The 26080-nt window shown below is 44.3% G+C and overlaps 1 long non-coding RNA gene across 1 annotated transcript in view; it reads left to right on the top strand.

Moving 5' to 3' along the window:
- The first annotated feature begins 742 nt into the window (after window positions 1-742).
- The window catches only part of LOC141092770 (uncharacterized), a 62544-nt gene continuing 37206 nt past the window's right edge, over window positions 743-26080 (top strand). Inside the window, exon 1 of the long non-coding RNA XR_012232907.1 lies at window positions 743-1121. This is a non-coding gene — a long non-coding RNA (uncharacterized lncRNA). The remainder of the gene's footprint in view (window positions 1122-26080) is intronic.

Consider the following 26080-nt stretch of genomic DNA (forward strand, 5'->3'; position numbering starts at 1 on the left):
AGTACACACATGAATCCACTCCGTACATGTGCGGCTCCGCTCCATACACACGGGACTCTGCTCCGTACGCCTTGTAGACACGGGGCTCTGCTCCGTACGCCCCATACACGCGCTGCTCCACTCTGTACACATGCGGTTCCACTTCGTACACCTCGTACACACGTGATTCCACTCCATACACCTCATACACACATGGCTCTGTACACCTCATACACACGGGGCTCTGCTCCGTACACCTCGTACACACACGGCTCCACTCCATACACCTCGTACACACACGGCTCCGCTCTGTACACCTTGTACACACGGGGCTCTGCTCTGTATGCCCCATACACGCGCTGCTCCACTCTGTACACATGCCGTTCCGCTCCGTACACCTCGTACACACACGGCTCCGCGCCGTACACCTCGTACACACACGGCTCCGCGCCGTACACCTCGTTCACACACAGCTCCACACACCTTGTACACACATGGCTCCGCTACGCACACATCGTACAAACGCAGCTCCATACACCTCGCACACACACAGCTCTGCTCTGTACACTTCATACATGTGCAGCTCCGCTCCGTACGCCTCATGCACACGCGGCTCTGCTCCGTACGCCTCATGCACACACGGCTCCTCTCCGTACACCTCGAACACACTTGGCTCTGCTACATCCACACTGTAAAATCCTCCTGAACCCTCACAGAAACTTTACCTCATCCAGTACCAGCCATGACAACCAGCACAGCAAAGTCCTGCAGAGTGCAGACAGACACAGAGGCAGACACGGCCCCTGATCATGTGACCCCTGACTCCTTCCCTCTCACAGGTCCTCTGCGTACAGACCACACACAGCCGAGCCACATTATTGCAGGCACAGCATCTATCTGGGATGGCAAGCATGGCTTCGGTGGATGGGGGGGTGTGGCGTGGCGTGGCGTCTCAGTGCAATGGGAGACGGTTGGAGCCAAGAATTAGCCATGCGTTGCTGGAGGCTGGAGGGGCCCCCTCTCCCCCGGGGCCCCCGTGCAATGAACGGGCTGCAAGGGCGGTAGGTCCGCCCCTGGTACTCGGTGCCTGCAGTAGGAGATGAGCAGGAGCAGGGAGCAGCACAGGGACCAGAAGGAAAGAGGTGAATATTTAGTTTACTAGAGGTGTGCCCGATGCTATCGCATAGGGAGGGAAGTGTGTGTGTGAGAGTACATATGTGTGTGTACATGTGTGTGTGTGAGTACGTGTGTGTGTATGTGTCTGTGTGTGCCGCAGCTGCCTGTCCACCCACCTCTGTGCAGTCACAGCCAGCAAGAAAGAGGGTGGTTTGCGGCCTGTGCTGGAGATGTGAATACATGTGAGTACGTGTGTGTGTGTGTATGTGAGTACGAGTGTGTTTGTGAGTACGTGTGTGTGTATGTGAGTACATGTGTCTGTGTGTATGTGAGTACGTGTGTGTATGCGAGTACATGTGTGTGTTTATATGAGAGTACGTGTGTGTGTATATGTGAGTATGTGTGTATGTGAGTATGTGTGTATGTGAGTACATGTGTGCATGTGAACATGTGTGTATATGAGAGTACAAGTGTGTGTGAGTACGTGTGTGTGTATATGCGAGTACGTGTGTGTGTATATGTGAGTACGTGTGTATATGTGAGTACGTGTGTGTATACTGTATGTGAGTACGTGTGTGTGTGTGAGAGCGCATGTGTGCGTGTGTATGTGAGTACATGTGTGTTAGCACGTGTGTGTGTGAGTATGTGTGTGTATGTGCATACATGTGTGTGTGTATGTGAGTCCATGTGAGTGTGTGCGTGTGAGTATGTGTGTGTATGTGAGTACGTGTGTGTGTATGTGAGTATGTGTGTACATGTGTGTGTATGTGTGTACATGTGTGTGTATGTGTGTACATGTGTGTGTTTATGTGAGTACGTGTGTGTATGTGAGGACACGTGTGTGTGTGTTTGTGAGTTTACGTGTGTGTATATGAGTACGTGTGTGTGTATTAGTACGTGTGTGTGTATGTGAGTGTGCATGTGAGTACGTTTGAGTGAGTACGTGTTTGAGGGAATATGTGTGTGAATATGTGTGTGTACGTACGTGTGTGTGTATGTACATATGTATGTGAGTATGTGTGTGTATGAGAGTATGAGTGTGTATGTGAGTACGTGTGTCTGTGTGTATGTGAGTACGTGTGTGTGTATGTGAGTAGGTGTGTCTGTGTGTGTATATGCGAGTACGTGTGTGGGTATATGTGAGCAGGTGTGTGTGAGTACGTGTGTGTATGTGAGTACATGTGTGTGTATGTGAGTACATGTGTGTGTATGTGAGTACGTGTGTGTATGAGTACGTGTGTGTGTATGTGAGTACGTTTGTGTGTGTATGTGCATACATGTGTGTATGTGAGTACATGTGTGTGTATGTGAGTCCGTGTGTGTATGTGAGTCCGTGTGTGCATGTGAGTCCGTGTGTTTGTATGTGTGTGTATGTGAGTATGTGTGTTTATGTGAGTATGTGTGTATGTGAGTACGTGGGTGTGTATGTGAGTACGCGTGTGTGCATGTAAGTACGTGTATGTGTTTATGTGAGTTTGCATGTGTGTATATGAGTACGTGTGTGTAAGTACATGTGTGTATTAGTACGTGTGTGTTTATGTGAGTACATATGTGTGTGTATGTGAGTACGTGTGTGTGTGTGTGTATGTGAGTACGTGTGTGTGCATGTGAGTATGCGTGTGTACATGTGAGTACGTGTGTGTATTTATGTGAGTTTGCGTGTGTGTATGAGTACGTGTGTGTGTATGTAAGTGTGTGTTTGTATGTGAGTACATGTGAGTGAGTACGTGTGTGTGTATATGCGAGTACGTGTGTGTGTATATGTGAGTACGTGTGTATATGTGAGTACGTGTGTGTATACTGTATGTGAGTACGTGTGTGTGTGTGAGAGCGCATGTGTGCGTGTGTATGTGAGTACATGTGTGTTAGCACGTGTGTGTGTGAGTATGTGTGTGTATGTGCATACATGTGTGTGTGTATGTGAGTCCATGTGAGTGTGTGCGTGTGAGTATGTGTGTGTATGTGAGTACGTGTGTGTGTATGTGAGTATGTGTGTACATGTGTGTGTATGTGTGTACATGTGTGTGTATGTGTGTACATGTGTGTGTTTATGTGAGTACGTGTGTGTATGTGAGGACACGTGTGTGTGTGTTTGTGAGTTTACGTGTGTGTATATGAGTACGTGTGTGTGTATTAGTACGTGTGTGTGTATGTGAGTGTGCATGTGAGTACGTTTGAGTGAGTACGTGTTTGAGGGAATATGTGTGTGAATATGTGTGTGTACGTACGTGTGTGTGTATGTACATATGTATGTGAGTATGTGTGTGTATGAGAGTATGAGTGTGTATGTGAGTACGTGTGTCTGTGTGTATGTGAGTACGTGTGTGTGTATGTGAGTAGGTGTGTCTGTGTGTGTATATGCGAGTACGTGTGTGGGTATATGTGAGCAGGTGTGTGTGAGTACGTGTGTGTATGTGAGTACATGTGTGTGTATGTGAGTACATGTGTGTGTATGTGAGTACGTGTGTGTATGAGTACGTGTGTGTGTATGTGAGTACGTTTGTGTGTGTATGTGCATACATGTGTGTATGTGAGTACATGTGTGTGTATGTGAGTCCGTGTGTGTATGTGAGTCCGTGTGTGCATGTGAGTCCGTGTGTTTGTATGTGTGTGTATGTGAGTATGTGTGTTTATGTGAGTATGTGTGTATGTGAGTACGTGGGTGTGTATGTGAGTACGCGTGTGTGCATGTAAGTACGTGTATGTGTTTATGTGAGTTTGCATGTGTGTATATGAGTACGTGTGTGTAAGTACATGTGTGTATTAGTACGTGTGTGTTTATGTGAGTACATATGTGTGTGTATGTGAGTACGTGTGTGTGTGTGTGTATGTGAGTACGTGTGTGTGCATGTGAGTATGCGTGTGTACATGTGAGTACGTGTGTGTATTTATGTGAGTTTGCGTGTGTGTATGAGTACGTGTGTGTGTATGTAAGTGTGTGTTTGTATGTGAGTACATGTGAGTGAGTACGTGTGTGTGTGAATATGTGTGTGTACATACGTGTGTGTACGTACATGTTTTTACATGTGTGTGTGTACGTGTGTGTATGTTCATGTGTATGTGTGTACATGCAAGTGTGTGTACATGGTGGGCTGGCAGCAGCGGGTCCCTAGCTATGCCTCTGCTGTCAAACAGTAAGGGACCTGACTTTAAAAATGGGTTGTAGCATCTAGTGTGTTATAGAGGCCTGATCCATAGGACACAAAAAATTCTTCTATTATTAACTGTAAAGGACATGATTTCAACCCCTTTACCATCAAGGGTGTTTGCACGTTAATGACCAGGCCAATTTTTACAATTCTGACCACTGTCCCTTTATGAGGTACTATCTCTGGAACACTTGAATGGATCCCTTTGATTCTGACAATGTTTTCTCGTGACATATTGTACTTCATGAAGGTGGTAAAATTTCTTTGATATGACTTGCGTTTATTTGTGAAAAAAACGGAAATTTGGTAAAAATTTCACAATTTTCCAACTTTGAATTTCATGCCCTTAAATCACAGAGATATGTCATATAAAATACTTAATAAATAACATTTCCCACAGGTTTACTTTACATCAGCACAATTTTGGAACCACATTTTTTGTTATGAAGTTATAAGGGTTAAAAGATAAACAGCGATTTCTCATTTTTACAACTTTATTTAGGGTCCAAATCACATTTGAAGTCACTTTGAGGGGGGTCTATATGATAGAAAATACCCAAAAGTGAAACCATTCTAAAAACTGAACCCCTGAAGGTGCTCAAAACGACATTCAAGAAGTTTATTATCCCTTCTGCTGCTTCACGGGATTTTTTGGAATGTTTAAAAAAATGAACATTTAACTTTTTGTCACAAAAAATTTACTTCAGATCCAATTTTTTTTATTTTGCCAAGGTTAACAGGAGAAACTGGACCCCAAAAGTTGTTGGTCAATTTGTCCTCAGTATGCTGATACCCCATATGTGCAGGTTAACCACTGTTTGGGCGCATGGCAGAGCTCGGATGGGAAGGAGCACCATTTGACTTTTCAATGCAAAATTTGCTTGAATTGAGATCAGATGTCATGTTGTGTTTGGAGCGCCCCTGATGTGCCTAAACAGTAGAAACCCCCCACAAGTGACCCCATATTGGAAAGTAGACCCCCTAAGAAACTTATCTAGATGTGTAGTGAGCACTTTGAACCCCAAAGTGCTTCACAGAAGTTTATAACGTAGAGCCGTAAAAATAAAAAATCATATTTTTTAACAAAAATGATATTTTCGCCCCCAATTTTTTTATTTTCCCAAGGGTAACAGGAGAAATTAGATGCAAAAAGTTATTGTGCAAATTGTCCTGACTACGCCGATACCCCATAAGTGGGGGTATACACCAATTTTTTATTTTCCCAAGGGTAACAGGAGAAATTAGATGCAAAAAGTTATTGTGCAAATTGTCCTGACTACGCTGATACCCCATAAGTGGAGGTATACCAGATTTTACTGTTATAGTTTGCAGGTGCCATGACCCACTGGGAGAGCCCATGAGGTGCCAAAATAGCAGAACCCCCATATGTTGACCCTATTTTATGAACTTCACCTCTCAATGAATTCATATAGGTGTGCAGTGATCATATTGACACCATAGGTGTGTCACAGAATTTTATACCATTGGGCAGTGACGACAAAATAGCTGCATTTTTACCACCAAAATTTTGTTTTAGCCAAAGATTTTACATTTTCCCACAAGAAGTTGGTAACAATGGCAACAAAATTTGTCCCACAATTTCTACTGAACGTGACAATAACCCATATGTGGCTGTACAGTGCTACTAAGGCTGGTTTCACACTTGCGTTTTTTAGAGCTGCGCCATATGCATTTTTGTGCACATGCGGTTTTTTGTAGTGTGCACCTAGGCGCGCTGGACGCAACCTGTTGCATTTTTGGTCCATCCGACCTGTCTCAAAAAAACGCATGTGCACGTTAGCCCATGGAATGTGCAAAAAACAGCATTACAGTCTATGGGAAAGCACGCGTGCGCTAGGACATGTGCACGCATGTGTTTAAAATCGCATGCGTTTTTTCCGTTAACATGGTGACAAAATGGTTAATCGCATGCGCAAAAAACAGCAAACGCATTCAAAACGCATGATGCGTTTTTTGCATGCGTTTGGTATGCGCACGAGGCGCAGCACAAAAAACGCTAGTGTGAAGCTAGCCTAAGCCATGAGAAGAGAAACTAGGGAGGACAGGAGTGCTATTTGCCTCTTCAAGTGAATGGGTCTGTGCACATGTCAGTGTGTTTCCATGGACCATGTGTCTGTGGGCAAAACATGCTGACATGTCTGTTTTTTAATGTCAGTACGGGCCATAAAATGTTCCTCACACGTGCATACACATAACACATTGATGCCTTCCATGTGACATGCATCGGCACCGGGGAAGAAGTGTTACAGTAAGTGCTGTTCCCCGGCACCAGGAGCTGAACATGCCCCTGTGGGCGATCGGCTCGAGCAGGGGAGAATGATTAGAGTTGCATTTAATTAATAAAAGAAAAAGTAGGTGGCAGCTGATGGAACTATAACTCCCATCAGCCTACCACTGCTGCTGCTAATAACAGTGACAGCAGGAGCGGCAGATGCGTGTATTCATCTGCTGCTCCTGCGCTGTAAATACGTTAATTTAAAAAAAGGCATGGATTCCCTCCTATTTTTGATAACCAGTCAGACAAAACTCACAGCTGGGGGCTGCAACCCTCAGCTGTCAGCTTCGGCAAGGCTTGTTATCAAGAATAGAGGCATCCCCACGCTGTTTTTTAATTATTTAAATAAATAATTTAAAAAATGGCAAGGGGTTCCCTCCCATTTTTGACAATCAGCCTTGCTAAAGTTCACACCAAGGGGCTGGTAAGGGGCCATGGATATTGACCCACCAGCCTAAAAATAGCAGCCCGCTGCTGCCCAGAAAAGGCAGATCTATTAGATGCGCCTATTCTGGCACTTTGCCCAGCTCTTCTCACTTGCCCTGTAGCGGTGGCAAGTGGAGTAATATTTTAGGGGTTGATGTCAAGCCCTCGGCTTAGTAACGGAGAGGTGTCTATAAGACACCCACATTACTAATCCTATAGATGTATTGAAAATAAAGACACAGCCACAATAAAGTCCTTTAATTGAAAATAATGACACAGACTCCTTTATTAATCTCAAAAAAACTATCCTTACAACCACCCCTTATCCAAGCAAAGCCCTTAATCTCTTGAAATAAAAATGAAGTAAAAAAGCAATAATATACCATACCTGTTCATCCTTGTGTCCCATGCTGTAATCCATGTCTGGGGGATATATAGTTTTCAATCTGGATGATGGCAAGATGCGACCGTCCCGGCTGAAAACCACTGATGAATGAGCTGCTGGGAATGCAGCGTCAGTGACCAGTGGTGACGTCATAGAGGTACCCTTTGGTCACGGAGCTCCGCTCACAGCTGGGCTGAGTTACGGTGACTTCAGTTAGATGCTTGCTAGCACCATGAGCCTTGACTGGCTGTATGTGCTAGCAGGGATGCTATCGCAGCTCAGTGTGGCTGGGAACGGAGTTCAGTGATCAAAGGTAACCTCTATGACGTTGCTTGGATTAGCCGTGGTTGTAAGTTTGATTTAATTGAGATTAATAAATGAGTCTGTGTCATATTTTTTTCAAATAAAGGACTTTATTCTGGACTTTATTTATTTTTTGATCGCTTTCTATTCTGATTTTTGGGAGACAGAATGAGCAAAAACCAGCAATTCATGAATTTCCTTTGAGGGGTGTTAATACTGTTCCGTGTGTGGTAAAATTGATAAGGCAGTTTTATTCTTTGGGTCAGTACGCTTAGGCTACTTTCACACATCAGGTTTTCGGCATCAGGCGCGATCCGGCGTCGTGCCGGAACGCCGGATCCGGCAACTGTTTCGTAAAACCGGATGTGACGGATCCGGTTTTCTGCCGGATCCGTCTTTTTCTTGACAGACAAAACCAGATCCGTCTCATCCGGTTCATCCGTTTTTCTATCCGTTTTTCGACGGATTACGCCGGATCCGGTTTTTAAAATTGACCCTTGTGGCCTTCCGAATGGGATTGGCTACTGGAAAACTATATATAGCATGTTCCTACAGCCCTTCTTTGACAGGTTGTAGAGGAGAAAGTGCAGGTTGGAGAGAAGAGCAAGTTACTGGCGAAGATGGATGTTGTCATTGGAAATATTTTGAAGAATTTGGCGGATTTTACAGCGGAGGCAAATCGTTTGAGGGTGATTGTTCTGGAGAAGGAGAGAGCGAGACAGCAGCGCATCAGGCATCGTAGACGACGTTTGTGGATCCACCCCATCACAGCCAAGAGAATGACGCGTGGGGTCTATTCTACACTATGCATGGACCTTCGACGAAACCCGGATAAATTTTTTGGATATGGTAGGATGAAAATGGAGAATTTTGATTACTTGGTGGAGCGCATTGCACACCTCATAAGAAAAGCGGACACCTATTGCCGCTTCTCTGTTTCACCCGCAGAGCGTCTGATGGTGACTTTAAGGTAAGCCACATAGAGTTTTTACCAGAGCCCACAACAGAGAGGTGTATTGAAATTGCTGACAAGTTTCAACAGATATGTCAGTTTCCAAACTGCTTGGGCGCTGTGGACGGGAAACATATCCGCATTGTAAAGCCAGCCGGATCGGGATCGGAATATTTCAATTACAAGAAATATTTTTCAATTGTCCTCATGGCCATCGCTGACGCGGAATACAAATTTATTGCGGTTGATATTGGGGCCTATGGCCGCTCCAATGACTCTCAAGTTTTCAAACTGTCTGCCATGGGGCGTAAACTGTATGGAAACACCTTCCAGTTCCCACCACCTAGACCGCTGCCGCAAACATCTGGTCCACCTATGCCATTTGTCTGTGTAGGGGATGAAGCCTTCCAGCTGTCAGAACACCTTTTGAAACCGTACTCTAGCAGAGGATTGACAAGACCAAAACGCATTTTTAATTACCGCCTCACAAGAGCAAGAAGAATGGTTGAATGTACCTTTGGTATTCTGACAGCCAAATGGCGGGTCCTATTGACTGCGATCAACCTCAAGACAGAAACTGTGGACGAGTTGATCAAAGCGTGCGTGGTACTCCACAATTTTGTTATCTGCAAGGAACCCATTTCCATTGAGGACACCTCTGAAGAAACCACCTTGCAAGATTACCATGACATTACCACTAGAAGTTCTGTGACGGTTTCAGTAATGAGGGACAATTTTGCACTATACTTTGTCACCTCAAGGCAGAGTACACTGGCAGGATGACAGAGTGTGAAAGATTTGTGCCCAACCAAACTTGTGTACCTTCTGTACCAACAGTATATACCTTTGCCAACCAAAGTTGGCTATCTTGTCATGGTCTCTATTTTTAGCTTTAGGCCACAGGTGTGTACCTGGTTGTGTTTTATGCAAAGTATTTCACCTTTTAACAAAAGTTGTGTACATTGTTAGGAAATCACCAACAATAAACACAACTTTTTAGGTGAAATACTTTGCTTCAAACACAACCAGGAACACAACTGTGGCAAAAAGCTAAAATTTTCCCACAGTTATATACCTAGTTTTGAATACCATTTCACCTTTTAAATACCCTGTATTTAACCTTTTTCGCCGCAGAAAGAAATGACAGACAACCAGTGTAAAATAATTTAACTTTTATTGAAAAATGTTTTTTTTAGTAAACTTTTTTAAAATTTTAATAAACTTGTTTAATAAAACTTTGAAACTATAAAACTGAAACCATAAAACTGGTCATTTCTATTTAAATACACACATTATAAATCGGTGTAGGGTGTAGTGGAAATACTGCTGTAGGGGCTGCGAGACACTTCGACACTGGGAGTGTGGAGAGAGGACTGGGATCGTGGTGGGGAAGGAACAGTTAGAGGTGAAGGTGTGGAAAAAACTACAGAATGGGTGGACATGTGGGAAGCAGAAGAGGTGGTGGAGGGTTGGGCAGGGACTGTAGGAGCAGATGATGTTGATGGCAAGTTGTATGGGGAAGGAGTTTGGTACGGGGCAGGTTGCTGGAAGTGGGGAGATGTCTGGTACGGGGCAGGTTGCTGGAAGTGGGGAGATGTCTGGTACGGGGCAGGTTGCTGGAAGTGGGGAGATGTCTGGTACGGGGCAGGTTGCTGGAAGTGGGGAGATGTCTGGTACGGGGCAGGTTGCTGGAAGTGGGGAGATGTCTGGTACGGGGCAGGTTGCTGGAAGTGGGGAGATGTCTGGTACGGGGCAGGTTGCTGGAAGTGGGGAGATGTCTGGTACGGGGCAGGTTGCTGGAAGTGGGGAGATGTCTGGTACGGGGCAGGTTGCTGGAAGTGGGGAGATGTCTGGTACGGGGCAGGTTGCTGGAAGTGGGGAGATGTCTGGTACGGGGCAGGTTGCTGGAAGTGGGGAGATGTCTGGTACGGGGCAGGTTGCTGGAAGTGGGGAGATGTCTGGTACGGGGCAGGTTGCTGGAAGTGGGGAGATGTCTGGTACGGGGCAGGTTGCTGGAAGTGGGGAGATGTCTGGTACGGGGCAGGTTGCTGGAAGTGGGGAGATGTCTGGTACGGGGCAGGTTGCTGGAAGTGGGGAGATGTCTGGTACGGGGCAGGTTGCTGGAAGTGGGGAGATGTCTGGTACGGGGCAGGTTGCTGGAAGTGGGGAGATGTCTGGTACGGGGCAGGTTGCTGGAAGTGGGGAGATGTCTGGTACGGGGCAGGTTGCTGGAAGTGGGGAGATGTCTGGTACGGGGCAGGTTGCTGGAAGTGGGGAGATGTCTGGTACGGGGCAGGTTGCTGGAAGTGGGGAGATGTCTGGTACGGGGCAGGTTGCTGGAAGTGGGGAGATGTCTGGTACGGGGCAGGTTGCTGGAAGTGGGGAGATGTCTGGTACGGGGCAGGTTGCTGGAAGTGGGGAGATGTCTGGTACGGGGCAGGTTGCTGGAAGTGGGGAGATGTCTGGTACGGGGCAGGTTGCTGGAAGTGGGGAGATGTCTGGTACGGGGCAGGTTGCTGGAAGTGGGGAGATGTCTGGTACGGGGCAGGTTGCTGGAAGTGGGGAGATGTCTGGTACGGGGCAGGTTGCTGGAAGTGGGGAGATGTCTGGTACGGGGCAGGTTGCTGGAAGTGGGGAGATGTCTGGTACGGGGCAGGTTGCTGGAAGTGGGGAGATGTCTGGTACGGGGCAGGTTGCTGGAAGTGGGGAGATGTCTGGTACGGGGCAGGTTGCTGGAAGTGGGGAGGTGGATGGTGCTGGGGAGGTGGATGGTATGTAATAGGAGGGGGAGGATGGAAAGTGGCTGGAGGGGGTGTAGATGTAATAGGAGGGGGAGGATGGAAAGTGGCTGGAGGGGGTGCAGGTGGAGGAACTACTGTGGTGGGAGGAGGAGGTTGGGAGGTAACTTGCTGGAGAGCAGCGTGGCATGAATGCATTACATGCATCTGCTGGGCAGGAGAGAGCGTTTTCATGCGCTCCACAACAGACCTGAAAAAGGTGTGGTTTGGCGAAGATCTTGCTTCTGAATGCATGGTTTGCAGAAGTGTCTTCACCTCCAGAATGCTGGAGTGGATCTGCTGATAGCCTGCGGAGATTTGCTCTGACAAGACTTTTAGACAGTTCTGGAAAGATGCATTCAGATGCAAGAACTCTGGGGCATAAGTCTTTTCCTGACCCCTCTGCCGCTGCCGCCCAGTACCCGCAGGTGTACTAGAGGTGGCAGGGGCAGAAGGGTTGGGTAAAGGGAAAGCGATCTCCTCACCAGCAGCTTCATGTAATGTAGGCGGCCACGATGCTCCTGTGCTGGTGAATGGGACAGATGGGTCGAATGTGTGGGAAGGCTGGGAAGGTGCAGATGTACCGGGGCGGTCGAAGTGTCCCTCGGTGCCGGTCTCCTCAGGGATCGCCTCAGAAGGGTCCAATCGTGCAGGCTCCCGAGTGCTGCTCACCGTGCTGTGGAATAAAGAGAAAAAAAAACAATTAAAATACTGACATGGTATGGCCCTGGCTGAAAAAAAATTTTACATCTAACATTTGTTTTCACATGTGGTGTGTAATATTTACCTTCTGGTGACCATTGTTTCCCGGAGGAACGACAGGGCTTCTGCGTACTTGTACTTGCTCCTGCGTCCTCCAGATCCACTCAGGGCCCGCATCTCTTTATTGAACTCCTTCTTGAAACGATCCCTCACAGACCGCCACCGATTCACAATTCTGTTCCCTGAAACGAGAAAGGAGTGGTTAGTATACAACATCAGTGTTTCCCAAACTCCAGTCCTCATGGTCCCCAGGGGTCATGTTTTCAGGATTTCCATAGTAAATAGAAATCCTGAACACATGATCCGTGGGGACCACGAGGACTGGAGTTCGGGAAACACTGGTTTACATCAAGCAACCGGTACTGTATATACTTACGCTCTGTAATCTGGGCCCGAACATCGAGGTCCTCCCAGCGGCCCACAAGGAGCAAACAGATTTCCTCCCAGAGTCGTCGGGTAACGATAAGGTCAGCGTGGCGGCGGTCAGCCATATTCCAGAGCGGCTCCCTTTCTCGGACGAGATCGATGAGGTGGTCCACATCAAGTCCTCCATCCTCACCGTCAGAGTCGGGAGCACGCTGTGAAGGCTGTTAAAGAAAAAGACAAAAATAACGCCTCCACATAAGAAATGAAATAAAAAGTGCAAAAAAACAAAGCAAAAATATTTATACTTACACGCTGGTGACCGCCACGTTGCTGTCACCGACGACCCTGGGAGGCACTGCGAGGACCTCTTGGCCGAGCACCAGATTGGGAAGACTAGAGAAGAAAACAAAAAATGTTATGTCTTTGGATGTAGGCATTTGTTTGCTGTGTGTGGTCTGCAGAACATTGTTTTCTATGTGTTGTGTGTAGTGTGATGTTGTGTTTCTGCGTTTGATGCAAAAAACTTACCAATTGTGAGCCCACTCCAGGTGTCTGTCCACCCCTTCCTTCTTCTTCTGGGAGCTCCTCTTCATCTTGTGAATCCTGTTTTGAAATAAAAGGCAATGAATAGACATATATAACAGAGAAGATGGATTTTGGAAATAAAAACTTACCGTCAAACGCTGACGATGCGAGGGAGGGCTCCCAGAAGATGATGTGCTGTCTTCCTGGTGGCCACACTCCATGCCTGTGGGTGGTGTTCCAGCTGCTGCCATTGCTGCTGCTGCTGCTGCTGCATCTATTGGGCGGCTGTTGAATAAAGAGAAACAAAGGGCCAATGAATATCTTGATATTCAATAGCCCTAGTTTGGAGGAATGGGGGATTTGATAATTACCGTCTCTCATCTGCTGCTGGCCTCCCCTCCTCAGCATGTTGCATTTGCTGCTCCATTTGGGGTGGTTGTGGTGCTGATGGTGCTGCAGTGGTCTCCTGCCTTCTCCTGCTTCGCTTGGTTGCTTTCTTGGGTGGCATGTTGGGTGTGGCTGTGGGTCCCACTGTCTTGCTTTTATATATGTCTTGTGGGCAGAGCTACTGAGCATGCTCAGACCAAAAAACCGGATCCGGCGCATTGCGGCACTCATAGGCTTTCATTGTGTGAAAAAGCCGGACGCGCCGGATCCGGCGTGTCCGGCTTTTTCGCCGGAGACAAAAAACGTTACAGTAGCCGTTTTTTCCAGATGCCAGATCGCGACACATTGCCGTATCCGGCGAAAACCGGATGAAACGCATGGCCATCCGGCGCGATCCGGCGCAAATGCAAGTCAATGGGGGGGAAACCGGATCCGGCATTGCATTTCGCCGGATCCGGTTTCTGTCAAAAGCGCCGGATCGCGCCTGACGGCGAAAACCTGATGTGTGAAAGAGGCCTTACAGAGATACCTCATTTATATTTTTTTATTTTTTGGTGCTTTTATATTATAAAAACTATATTGTAGAAAAAATAAATTATTTTTGCATCCCTTTATTCTGAGAGCTATAACTTTTTCATCTTTCCGCTGATGGAGCTATAAGGTGGTTTGTTTTTTTGTTTGATCGCAGTATTTCGGGAGTTAAAGTGCCGGGAGCAGTCTGTCACCGCTCCTGGAACCTAGTGCCGGGTGTCAGCTGTCAGAATCAGCTGATACCCGGCGGCGATTAGCCGTGCACCCGATGAGCGTGGCCGATCGCGATGATGTAATATTCCGTCCTTGGTAAAATTGGCCCAGGTCACATGGACAGAATATTACGTCTGATGTCAGGAAGGGGGTTAAAATAGTTTGTAGCATCTAGTGTGTTATAGAGGCCAGATCCATAGGCAACAAAAAATTATTCTGTTATTAACGGCATACCGTAAGTGACCTGACTTTAAAATAGTTTGTAGCATCTGGTGTGTTATAGAGGCCTGATCCATAGGCTACAAAAAATGTCTTCTGTTCCTTGTGGCATACAGCAGGGGACCTGACTTTAAAATTGTTTGCATCATAACTTATTTGTCATACAGGCCTCATCCACACTCAAACAACTCTTTTTTTGTGACTAACAATGCAGCACACCATATTTCAAATTTTAATTTACTGTCGCTGAAATTCAGCTGTTTGCAGAGGTGGTTCAGAGTTTAAAATGTAATTTTTGGTTGCTAATATTGTGCTCCTACCACACTTTCTGAGCAACATGACTGGGAAATAGCAAGGCCAGGGTGGAAAGGGAATTAGGCTTGGTGTTCAAGATGTATGTGGGGTAGGTGGCAATGTTTGTGAAAGCACTAGTGAGGCAACATCACATCTTATGCAAAAACAACTGACAACTTATGTTACTGGACAGGCTACACCACTACCTTTCCTTGGCAGACACACATTGGTATGCCTTTTCAATGTTGCCCAGAAAGAGCATGTGCTCATGTGGATGGAAAGTGCAGGTTCAAGTTGCCTCTCCTCCTCTTCCTCCACCTCAATATCACACACTGGACTGTCCCCAGTTGTGGCACCCAAATCCCCGTTGCTTCCCCCTGCGTCCCAGCAATCCAACTGTTCAACTGACTGTACGGAACCAGAGATGGGTCAGTCTGAATAGCTGTACACACATTCCATGCCATGGTCACCAGAAGTGTACTCAAAAGCAATACAGAGTTAAGAGGAGGAAATATGCATCAATGCCCAAAATGTTTTTAGCTTGGATCCGGGGCAGGACGAAGTATGGTTTGAACAGCATAATGACCTTTGTCATCAGATGTTAACCCTTGAGAGGAGGTGATTCTGATGAGACTCAGATATCTAGGGCTCATGCAGACTGTACTTTGCTGTCAGGGCAAGAAGAGGAGGAGGGTGACTCCAAGGGTGAGGAATGTGATAACACAGAGGATGATGATGAGGAGGTGTTAGACCCCAGTTGGCGTGAACATAGAGGCACACAGCTGAGTAGGTCATCTGAGGGGGAAGACAATGAGGTTACATTGCACCGTCAATCGCAGCCACAAAAAACAGCAGCGTTTGCGGGTCTGCAGCTCACAGGGGTGGCAAGTGTAGCCTAGCCTTGACCTTTTTTGACATTGCAAAGGATGAGCCAACTCACATAATCTGCCAACTTTGCAAAAAAACTGAGTTGAGGTAAAAAGTGAAATAATTTGACTACTACATGTAAGGCCCTTCACATGCTCAATCAACATGCTTTACTGTGGGAATCCCACTGTGCAAAAATTCTGACCAGCTGACTTCAACAACCATCAGCCGCTCCATCAATCGCATTTGCTGCTTCCTCCTCCTCCTGTGTTACCGTGCCAACGATTGGGATGCAGGTCTTTGACCTCATAACCTCGGTTCTTTACCCGCTCCAGTCATGCTGACTGAGAGGCCGCCTTCAGCTGTAATAGAAGCAGACATGCCTGCTGTTTTTAACCAATCTCAGAGAATGAGCACACCACAAGTTTCTCAATCCACAGTAACATCTCCACCTGCCCCTCTCTCATGGTCCAGCAGTTTGCTAGTTCACTGTACTCTGCCATCTCTCAGCACTGCAGTCATCCCACAGTTTCGCAGTTATAGTCACGTAAAAGATCGTTTCCTCCTACACATGACAAAGCTAAGAGGTTGAACGCCACCATCTCCAATTTCTTGGCCATGGAAATGCTGCCTTTCCACCTGGTATATGCAGAACGTTTCCCAAAGCTGATGGCCATCGCAGTCCACAGTACCAATTACCAAGTCACCATTATTTTTCTAAGAAAGCTGTGACTGCGCCACACCAGCATGCCGCAGACAACATCACCCATTCCTTGACAAAATATCTGTCAGGGTGCATTTCACCACAGACACTTGGATGAGTAAGCAAGGCCAAGGGTGTTACATCTCATTGACTGGGCACTGGGTGACTGGTGGCTGTGAGGAGAGGTGCTGCTACACAAGTCTTGGAATCCTCAAGGCTTGCAGGCCAAAACTCTACATGTAACACTTCCTCCACTGCTTCTTCCTCCTCTAGGGCCTCCACCTGTGCCCTCAACCTCTTCCTTAATGAGTTACGCATTCCAACAGTGCAGATCGAACCCCCACCACCTCCATACTACACAGCCTGGGCTCAACGCAATTAGGCAGTCTTAAAATTGATATGCCTTGGAGACCAGTACCAATTACCAAGTCACTATTACTTTTAAGAAAGCTGTGCCTGCGCTACACCAGCATGTCACAGACAACATCACCCGTTCCTTGACAAAATCTCTGTCTGCCAGGGTGCATTTCACCACAGACACTTGGACGAGTAAGCATGGCACTGGGTGACTCTGGTGGCAGTAAATAAATAATTTTAAAAAAATGGCATGGGTTCCCGCCTATGTTGAATAACCAGTCAGGCAAAATTCAAAGCTGGGGGCTGCAACCCTCAGCTGTCAGCTTCAGCAAGGCTGTTTATCAACAATAGAGTGATCCCCACATTGTTTTTTTAAATTATTTAAATAAATAATAAAGAAGGCAAGGGGTCCCCCCATTTTTGACAACCAGCCTTGCTAAAGCAGACATGCTGGTAAGGAGCCATGGATATTGCCCCCAGCCTAAACATAGCAGCCTGTAGCTGCCCAGAAAAGGCACATCAGTTAGATGCGCCAACTCTGGCACTTTGCCTGGCTCTTCCCACTTGCCCTGTAGTGGTGCACATGGGGTTAATATTTATTAGATGTATCTCACCTTTGTATTGTCTGGTGACATCAAGCCCATGTATTAGTAAAGGAGAGTTGTCTATAAGATATCCATTACTAATCCTAAAGTTGTATCGTAAATAAACACAGCCAGAATAAAGTCTTTTATTTGAAATAAAACAAAACACACTTTCACTTTTTTATTTAAAAATAAAAAATACAGTTATACTTGCCTAACACCTATTGCACCAAAGCCCATGTCTTCTGTAATAAAACAAAAATAAAAAAGCAACAATATCCCTCACTTATCCGTCGTTCTGTACAACGCCGTAATCCATGTCTGGGGTACAAATTGTTTTCAACCTGGACGGTGTCAAGATGTGACCGTCAAGGCTGAGAACCACTGGTGACTATAGGTGATGTCATCGAGGTTACCTCCGGTCACTGAGGCTGCGTTCCCAGCTGGGCTGAACTGCTGTGACCTCAGTGAGATCCCCGCTAGCACTATGAGAGTTTTTCATGGGGACCCTTCTATTCTTGTTAAAGCTGATAGCTGATTGTTGCAGCCCCCAAATTTGCGTCTATGGACATCACTATCATAGCAATGCAGATGGGAGGTTAAGGAATCTGCAGTCTCAGTGAAGGCTGTGATCATATTATATAAAAAAAAACTCCCAATAGTAATTGGAGTATGAATTCTTTATACCATATGTAGAGACCATAACGTGTGGGGCAAGACTACACTCAAGTAGATGAGAAAAAAAAAAAAGTGTTTTATCAGCTCACCCACATGTAGACAGGGATCCGCAGTATGGAAGACAGCGGTGCAGCAGGAAAACCAACTGATCACAAAGGAAGATCCAGCTCCATGATATCCATAAAAAATATTTTTTTCAAAATTAATAAAAAATTTTTTAATACAACTGGCATAAATGTCTCAAGCCCCCTATGGGGAGGTATATAGTAGCATACGTGTTTGAAACCTTGAGGTTCTTAATATTTTAATGCTAAACAAACATAATCCTCAATCTTATATAACCCACCCTGTTAAATCAAGTGAGCAAGGTAGCCTATCATTAGTGCATAATTGCAGCTGCTAAAAGAAACTCAATAAAACACAACTAACAATGTTTTCAAAAACCTTTTCATCACTCTATGTACTGGAAGTAAAAAAAAAATCATTCATAATGGTATGTCAAGTCTTACATTCATGCCCAACGGAGCCTTAGTTTGTAGAATATATATGCACCAAGATTCCTTATTGAGGATTTTTTTTTTTAATGAATTATGAATAAAAAATAATTTTATGGATATCGTGGAGCTGGATCTTCCTTTGTGATCGATTTGTTTTCCTTCTTCACCCCTGTCTTCCGTTCTCTGGATTCCTGTCTACATGTGGGTAAGCTGACAAAAACACCTTTTTTTCTCTTCTGTTTGGCCGAGCCTGCCGGACCCGAACATCACATATAAGCACATCCATTTGTCCCCTGAAAGTGTGGACCACCTAACTTTCATCAAAATGACCATGTCTTGGCTCGCCAATGACTTTTGCACTCCAGATTAGGCGATGATGTTGTTTTTAGTGTTATGCATTGATCTCGCATTATTGCAGTCTGTGCCACTTTTGTCGTGGCTTCTGTGCCTTCTGTTGCTACTGCTGCTGATATTACAACCAATTTTTTGAGATGTGGAGACTCCAAGTTGGGTCTCCATCTGATGAGTTGCTGTAGTGGAAGTTGTGTCAGAGGCCTATTATACTGTTTCTACTCTGTGAAAATTGATGCCACTTTAGTGGTGTGTGTCAATATTTTTTGAAATGTGGACAATCCAAGTTGGATCTCCATCTGGTATGTTGCCTGTAGTGGAAGGTGTGTCAGACTTATTACACTCTTTCTACTCTGTGAAAATTGATACCACTTTTTTGGTGTGTGACAATAAATTTCTGAAATGTGGAGACTCCAAGTTGGGTCTCCTTCTGGTGGGTTGCCTGTAGAGTAAGGTGTGTTAGAGGCCTATTATACTGTTTTTACTCTGTGGAAATTCATGCCGGTTTATTGGTGTGCGACACTATTTTTTTGAAATGTGAAAAAACCAAGTTGGGTCTCCTTCATGTGTGTTGTCTGTCGAAGTAGGGCTCCCAGACAGGCAGGCCTGCACTTACTTTCACTCAACTCCCTGTGTTTCTATCCTTACATTTTTAAACCAATAGTACTCAATGAAACTGATGTTTGATCCATCTGAGTGTGGCTGGGAGATAAAACTGGATCTGTTGCATGAGGTATCAGAGCTACCAGCAAAAAAGGCTCACACCACTCCCTTAACAACCAGGTCTTCATTGAAACTTCAAATGAAAGCTGTAAATGCTGCTACAGACCCTAATATATCATGCATGTCCCATGGCTGACTGCTGCTGTACCAGTAGCAAATTGTGGGACAATTGATGTCACTTTTCATGGTGTCTGCCCATAATTTTCTCTGTTTATGAAGCTTTTTGTCACCCCTTAAGGTGATTTGGTTGGGCCTCATTGAATCTAATAGGGTTCCAATACATTCATCGAACCTTTTGCCGAGCATGTTCTGCGAACATTGAGACGGCCGAAGAACCAAACCAAACCTTGAAAGGTTCGCTCATCTCTAGTCAGGATGAGGAACATAAATTATTGGTTTAATGTGGCAAGTGGGAAGATAATTACTGTAGGGGCCCACCAGGGGTCATTACAAGAAACGACCTGGAAACCATCTGCAGAGACTTTGAAGACTTAGGCAAGAAAGTGAAAGAACTGGGAGCGCAGGTGGTCTTCTCTTCCATCCTCCCAGTGGATGGCCATGGAACAAGGAGGTGGAATAAGATTCTGCAGGTGAACAACTGGCTACGTCGATGGTGCCGTCAGCAACGATTTGGATTTCTGGATCACGGAGTGAACTACTTATATGATGGACTACTTGCTAGAGATGGGGTGCACCTTACGAAGACTGGAAAGCATGTATTTGGAAGTCGCCTTGCTACACTTGTAAGGAGAGCTTTAAACTAGAACAACATGGGAAGGGAAGCAAAAGACCAGAAAAAGCCATACACCTGACAAATGCTATTGAGAACTCTGCTATTAGAAGTGGAAAGGAAGAACAAAGACGAAAGAATCTAATCAATAAAAATATTGGAGAAAGAGAAACCAATCACAAACTAAAATGTTTCTCTACTAATGCACAAAGCATGGGTAACAAACAAGGAGAATTGGAACTACTAACACAGGAAAAGAAATATGATGTCATTGGAATCACTGAAACTTGGTGGGACAATACACATGATTGGAATACAAGACTAGAAGGATACAACTTATTTGCAAGAAACAGACTTGATAAACGAGGAGGGGGTGTCGCATTGTATGTTAGAAACGTGTATATCTGCACAGAGATTGAAGCTTCAGAGACGGGGAGTTCTGTGGAAACTGTTTGGGTAAGAATACAAGGACAGAACAATGGAAAGGACACCATTGTAGGCATTTACTACAGGCCGCCTGTGCAAGCTGAAGATATGGATGAACTCTTTATGCATCAAATGGCCAAGTTCTCCAAAAAATATGACATAGTTGTCATGGGAGATTTCAACTATCCAGAAATTTGTTGGGAATCTCTCTCAGGCAAAACTAACAGGTCAAGGAAATTCTTATCCTCTCTTGCTGACAACTTTATCTTCCAAAAGGTAAGGGAGAAAACAAGGGGAACTGCTACCTTGGATCTAATCCTTATAAACAGGGAGGAAATGGTTGAGGAGGTAAAAGTGGCTGGGACCCTAGGAGGTAGTGACCATGCTATTTTAGAATTTTGGATAACTAGAGGCGGAAGACCTGTGAAGACTCAGACATCAAGGTTAGATTTCAGAAAGGCAGATTTTAAGGGATTCAGAAAGAGAATTGGAGGGATCCAATGGCTGGATATCCTTAAAGACAAAAATGTCCAGGAAGGATGGGAAATCTTGAAAAATGAAATTCTCAAAAGCACAGTTGTTAACAATTCCGAAAAGAGGGAAGAATAGGAAGCATTTAAGGAAACCAGGATGGATGAACACAGAACTTAAGCACATGCTAAAAAGGAAGAAAAAAATGTTTATAAAATGGAAAGAGGGAGGCATATCTAAAGAAGAATATAATGCGGTCTGCAGAACCTGCAGGGCACAAATCAGATTACCTAAAGCTGAAAATGAATTGAGGCTTGCAAGAGATGTCAAAAGCAATAATAAAGGATTTTGGGGATATGTCAAAAGTAAAAGAAAAGTCAAAGATGCTATAGGATTTTTACAGGATGAAAATGATGAAATGGTAAGACAGGATGTTGAGAAGGCTGAACTTTTAAATTCCTATTTTGCATCTGTTTTCTCTCAGAAAGGAAATGTAACATCAACTGTTATTCACTGTCCTATTAAGGGAATAGAAGAATCCAGGATATCTATAAACAGAAAGATAGTGAGGAAACACTTAGCTAACCTAAATGAATTCAAGTCTCCAGGTCCAGATGAATTACACCCCAGAGTATTGAAGGAGATAGCATAAGAAATTTTTGAACCACTCTCCATAATTTTTGAAAATTCGTGGAGAACAGGAGAAGTCCTAGAAGACTAGAGAAGAGCAAATGTTGTTCCTATCTTCAAAAAGGGGAAGAAGGTAGACCCAGGCAACTATAGGCCGGTGAGTCTGACTTCTATACCAGGAAAGATCTTTGAACAAAAATATTAAACAACATGTATGTCGGTACCTGGATAAGAATGAAGTGATTAAACAGAGTCAGCATGGGTTTGTAACTAATAAGTCATGTCAGACTAACTTAATTTCTTTCTATGACGGTATCACTGATTGGGTGGATCAAGGAAATGCTGTAGATATATTATATCTTGACTTCAGCAAAGCATTTAACAAAGTCTCTCATACAATCCTTATTGAAAAAATGACTAAGTATGGAATGGACAAGGCAACTGTTAGGTGGATTCATAACTGGCTTAGTGATCGGACCCAAAGAGTGGTCGTAAATGGCTGCACATCCAGTTGGAAGAATGTCTCAAGTGGGGTACCACAGGGCTCTGTCCTGGGCCCTGTATTGTTCAACATCTTTAGCAACGATTTAGATGAAGGAATTGAGGGTAAACTGATTAAATTTGCTGATGACACAAAGCTAGGAGGGATAGCTAATACTAGAGAAGAGAGAGAGAGGATTCAAAAAGATTTAAATAAACTGGAGAAGTGGGCAGCAACTAACACAATGGTTTTTAACAGGGAGAAATGCAAAGTACTACATCTGGGCAATAAAAATGAAAAAAGCATATATAGAATGGGAGGAATAGGGCTAAGTGACAGCACATGTGAAAAAGACTTGGGTATACTAATAGATCACAGACTGAATATGAGTCAACAGTGTGATGCAGCAGCAAAAAAGGCAAATGCAATTCTAGGATGTATTAACAGAAGCATACAGTCTAGATCACGTGAAGTCATTATTTCCCTCTACTCCTCTTTGGTCAGACCTCATCTGGAATATTGTGTCCAGTTTTGGGCACCACATTTTAAAAAAGACATTAACAAACTGGAGCAAGTTCAGAAAAGAGCGACCAGAATGGTGACCGGTCTGCAAACCCTGTCTTATGAGGAAAGGTTGCAGGATTTGGGAATGTTTAGTTTGCAAAAGAGAAGACTGAGAGGAGACTTAATAGCTGTCTACAAATATCTAAAGGGCTGTCACATTGTAGAAGGATCAACTTTATTCTCATTTGCACAAGGAAAGACTAGAAGCAATGGGATGAAACTGAATGGGAGGAGACACAGATTAGATATTAGAAAAAACTTTTTGACAGAGTGATCAATGAGTGGAACAGGCTCCCACAAGAAGTGGTGAGTTCTCCTTCAATGGAAGTCTTCAAACAGAGGCTGGACAGACATCTGACTGGGATGATTTAGCGAATCCTGCTTTGAGCAGGGGGTTGGACCAGATGGCCCAGGAGGTCCCTTCCAACTCTACGATTCTATGATTCTATTACTGCTTTCATTTAATTTACTTTTGAGGATACTATCTTCCATGGTGGACATCAAAAGAAGGGTGCTGTTACTGGGCAGGGTGGCACTATATTGCTTTTTTTCTTCATCTGACATAGTGTAGAAGTCAGGGGAAACAGTGGAGAATGTGCCATGGAAGCGATCAGCAACAGATAACTGTGTGTTGCAGGAACGAGTCCTGGTTGGAAGAATCGATGGCGGTCTTCATTGGATGAAGTAGAAAAGCAAAGATGAAGGACTTCAACTACAGACATCACCAGTGAGTCAGTGTGTTACTTGTACACTTGCACTATACACTGTATACTATGTGCAAAGCTCCTGTGTATAATGTCACCGGTAGTCACTGATTTACCTGTACACTATATACAGAACTCATATGTATAATGGCACTGGTGATCTCTGCATTATCTCTACATTTACACGATATGCAGAGCGCCTGTTCATAATGTCACTGGTTATCACTGCATTACCTGTATGCAATACACACTGAATACTATATACAGAATTCATGTGTATAATGTCACTGTATTACCTGGACACTGACAATATATATAGAGCTCATGTGTATAATGTCATCAGTGGTAATATTAGTGTTATTAGTATTGTAGTACTCGGTCAGTATATGGTGGTAATATGCAATCTGTTCATGATGTGGTGGTATTTATCTCTCGCATGTGGTATTATTCAGTCACTATGTGGTCTGGTCATGGTGTGACTGTATTAATCCCCTGTATGTGGTAATATTCAGTCACTATGAGGTATGAGCATGGTGTGACTGTATTTGTCCCTTGTATATAGTATTATTTGGTCACTATTTAGTGGTAAAATGTGATCTGGTTATGGTGTTTCAGTATTTGTCCCCTGTATGTGGTATTATTTCATCACTATGCGGTGGTAATATGTGATCTTGTCATGGTGTGGCAGTATTTGTTCCTTGTATATGGTATCATTCAGTCAATGTGTGGTGATAATATGTAGTCTGGTCATGGTGTGACAGTATTTCTTTCTTGCATGTGGTATTATTGGTCTTGGTATAGGGTAATGTGTTGTGTATGGATGTCACTTGCTCTCTCTGATATCAATAAGGAGAAGACTCTTGATTTCCAATAGAGATTAAATACTTGGGAGTTTAACCTCTCCCGACCTGTGTCTATTATACAGTAGCAAATATGCACTTACAGGGGCTCTATGGTGAAAACCAGCAATCACCTATTCTAAGGCCATGTTCACACATTCAGTATTTGGTCAGTATTTTGTCTAAGTATTTGAAAGCCAAAACCAGGAATGGATGATAAATTCAGAAGTGGTGACTTCTTTTTATTATACTGTACTTTGTTGTAATCCTCGTTTTGCCTTAAAAATATTGATGTAAAATACTGATCACATACTGAATGTGCGAACATGGCCAAAGGATAAGTGATACGTTATAGATTGGTGGGGGTGCAACTTCTGGGACCTGCAATGATCTGCAGGATGTGCAACTTTTATCCCCACTAGTATGGAGCATCATGTAAGACTCGACCACTGATCAATTCATTTTCTAAGGGGCTGCATTTGGCTTTTTCTAGAAACCCCCAAAGATAATGAATGGAGCAGCTGTCAGACATCTCACCTACTGCTCCATTTTAAAATGGGGATAAAAGTGTCCTGTCAGGGGTAAAAGTTCCCCATTCTTCCGATAATTGCAGTTTCCAATGGTTGGCTTACACTGATCAATAAGTTATTACCTACCTAAACTGTGGATCGGTGATAACTTGTTTTCATCAAAGAACCATTAGCACAAAATACCGTAATTGTACATCACAGTTATGGTGGTGCAAACTAGATGTGCAGGAGCCGCCTGTGTTTTTCAGTTGAAGCTCCACTATATCGAGGATAATGACTAACAGATATTTTCATATAGCTGTAGGGTTGGCCCCTAGGGTCAATTCCCACTGTGGGCCACAGACACCCCGACCCTGATTGCATCTGCAGCATGGGTAAATATTTTCCAATTTATTATCTCTTCTACATATCTACCTTATAACTGATACTTGGTACAGTGATATAAATAAATCATGTGTAAAATTCTATAAAATATTAATAAAATTGCTATGTATACATGGATCGACCAAATAAGAAGATACATAACCAGTACACTGTATAAAGTGTTTTGCCTTTTTTCAGAAACCAAAGATTTTGTCTAAATCCAACAAATTTCTTAAATCCTTTTAAATGCAAAGCAACATTCTCCCGGCTGACAGCCACAATGTCTATTAGGTCTTGAATCACATCAATCGTTTACAAATCTACTATTGACATTTCAGTGTTCACATCATACTCCCTCAGGGGGAGGGTTGTCAGTAAATTGTAATTAGTGGTTCACATTTAAATATGATGTAAATTCAGATAGTTACCAGTGAAGTAGGGTTGTTTGAGGTTATCTAATTAATTTAGACAATGATGGTTCTTGTCTGCTTTAATTTTTATAGCTAATCACACAAATTGTTAAGTAATAATAACCCATCTGACTAACATGGCTTCTAACATTAGTCTAATGAAGCAACCGCTCATCATAGCTATCTCTTCTGAACTAAATACAGTGTATGCACAAAAGCTTTATGCTAAAAAGCATATTGTCACGAAGTGACTGACCAGTGTGACATGACCCAATGGTTGGTTACCAAACGGCACAGCAGCACAACGCCAATGGAATTTGGGAGAGGTAAGGCCCTGACAATAGGGAATCAGGGACGGGCACCTCCTGAGCTCCACCCTGTGTTAGGCGTCGGGTTCCTGCCACTGCACAGCAGGAATCCAGAGCCTCACTTCCAGCGGTCTCCCATTCCTCTCCAGCCGCAGAGGAGGTTGCTCAGCAAACTCGTCGGTCC

This window comes from Dendrobates tinctorius, unplaced genomic scaffold (genome assembly GCF_039654945.1).
Source record: "Dendrobates tinctorius isolate UK_male_01 unplaced genomic scaffold, ASM3965494v1 ptg000060l, whole genome shotgun sequence".
In the NCBI taxonomy this organism is placed as follows: Eukaryota; Metazoa; Chordata; class Amphibia; order Anura; family Dendrobatidae; genus Dendrobates; species Dendrobates tinctorius.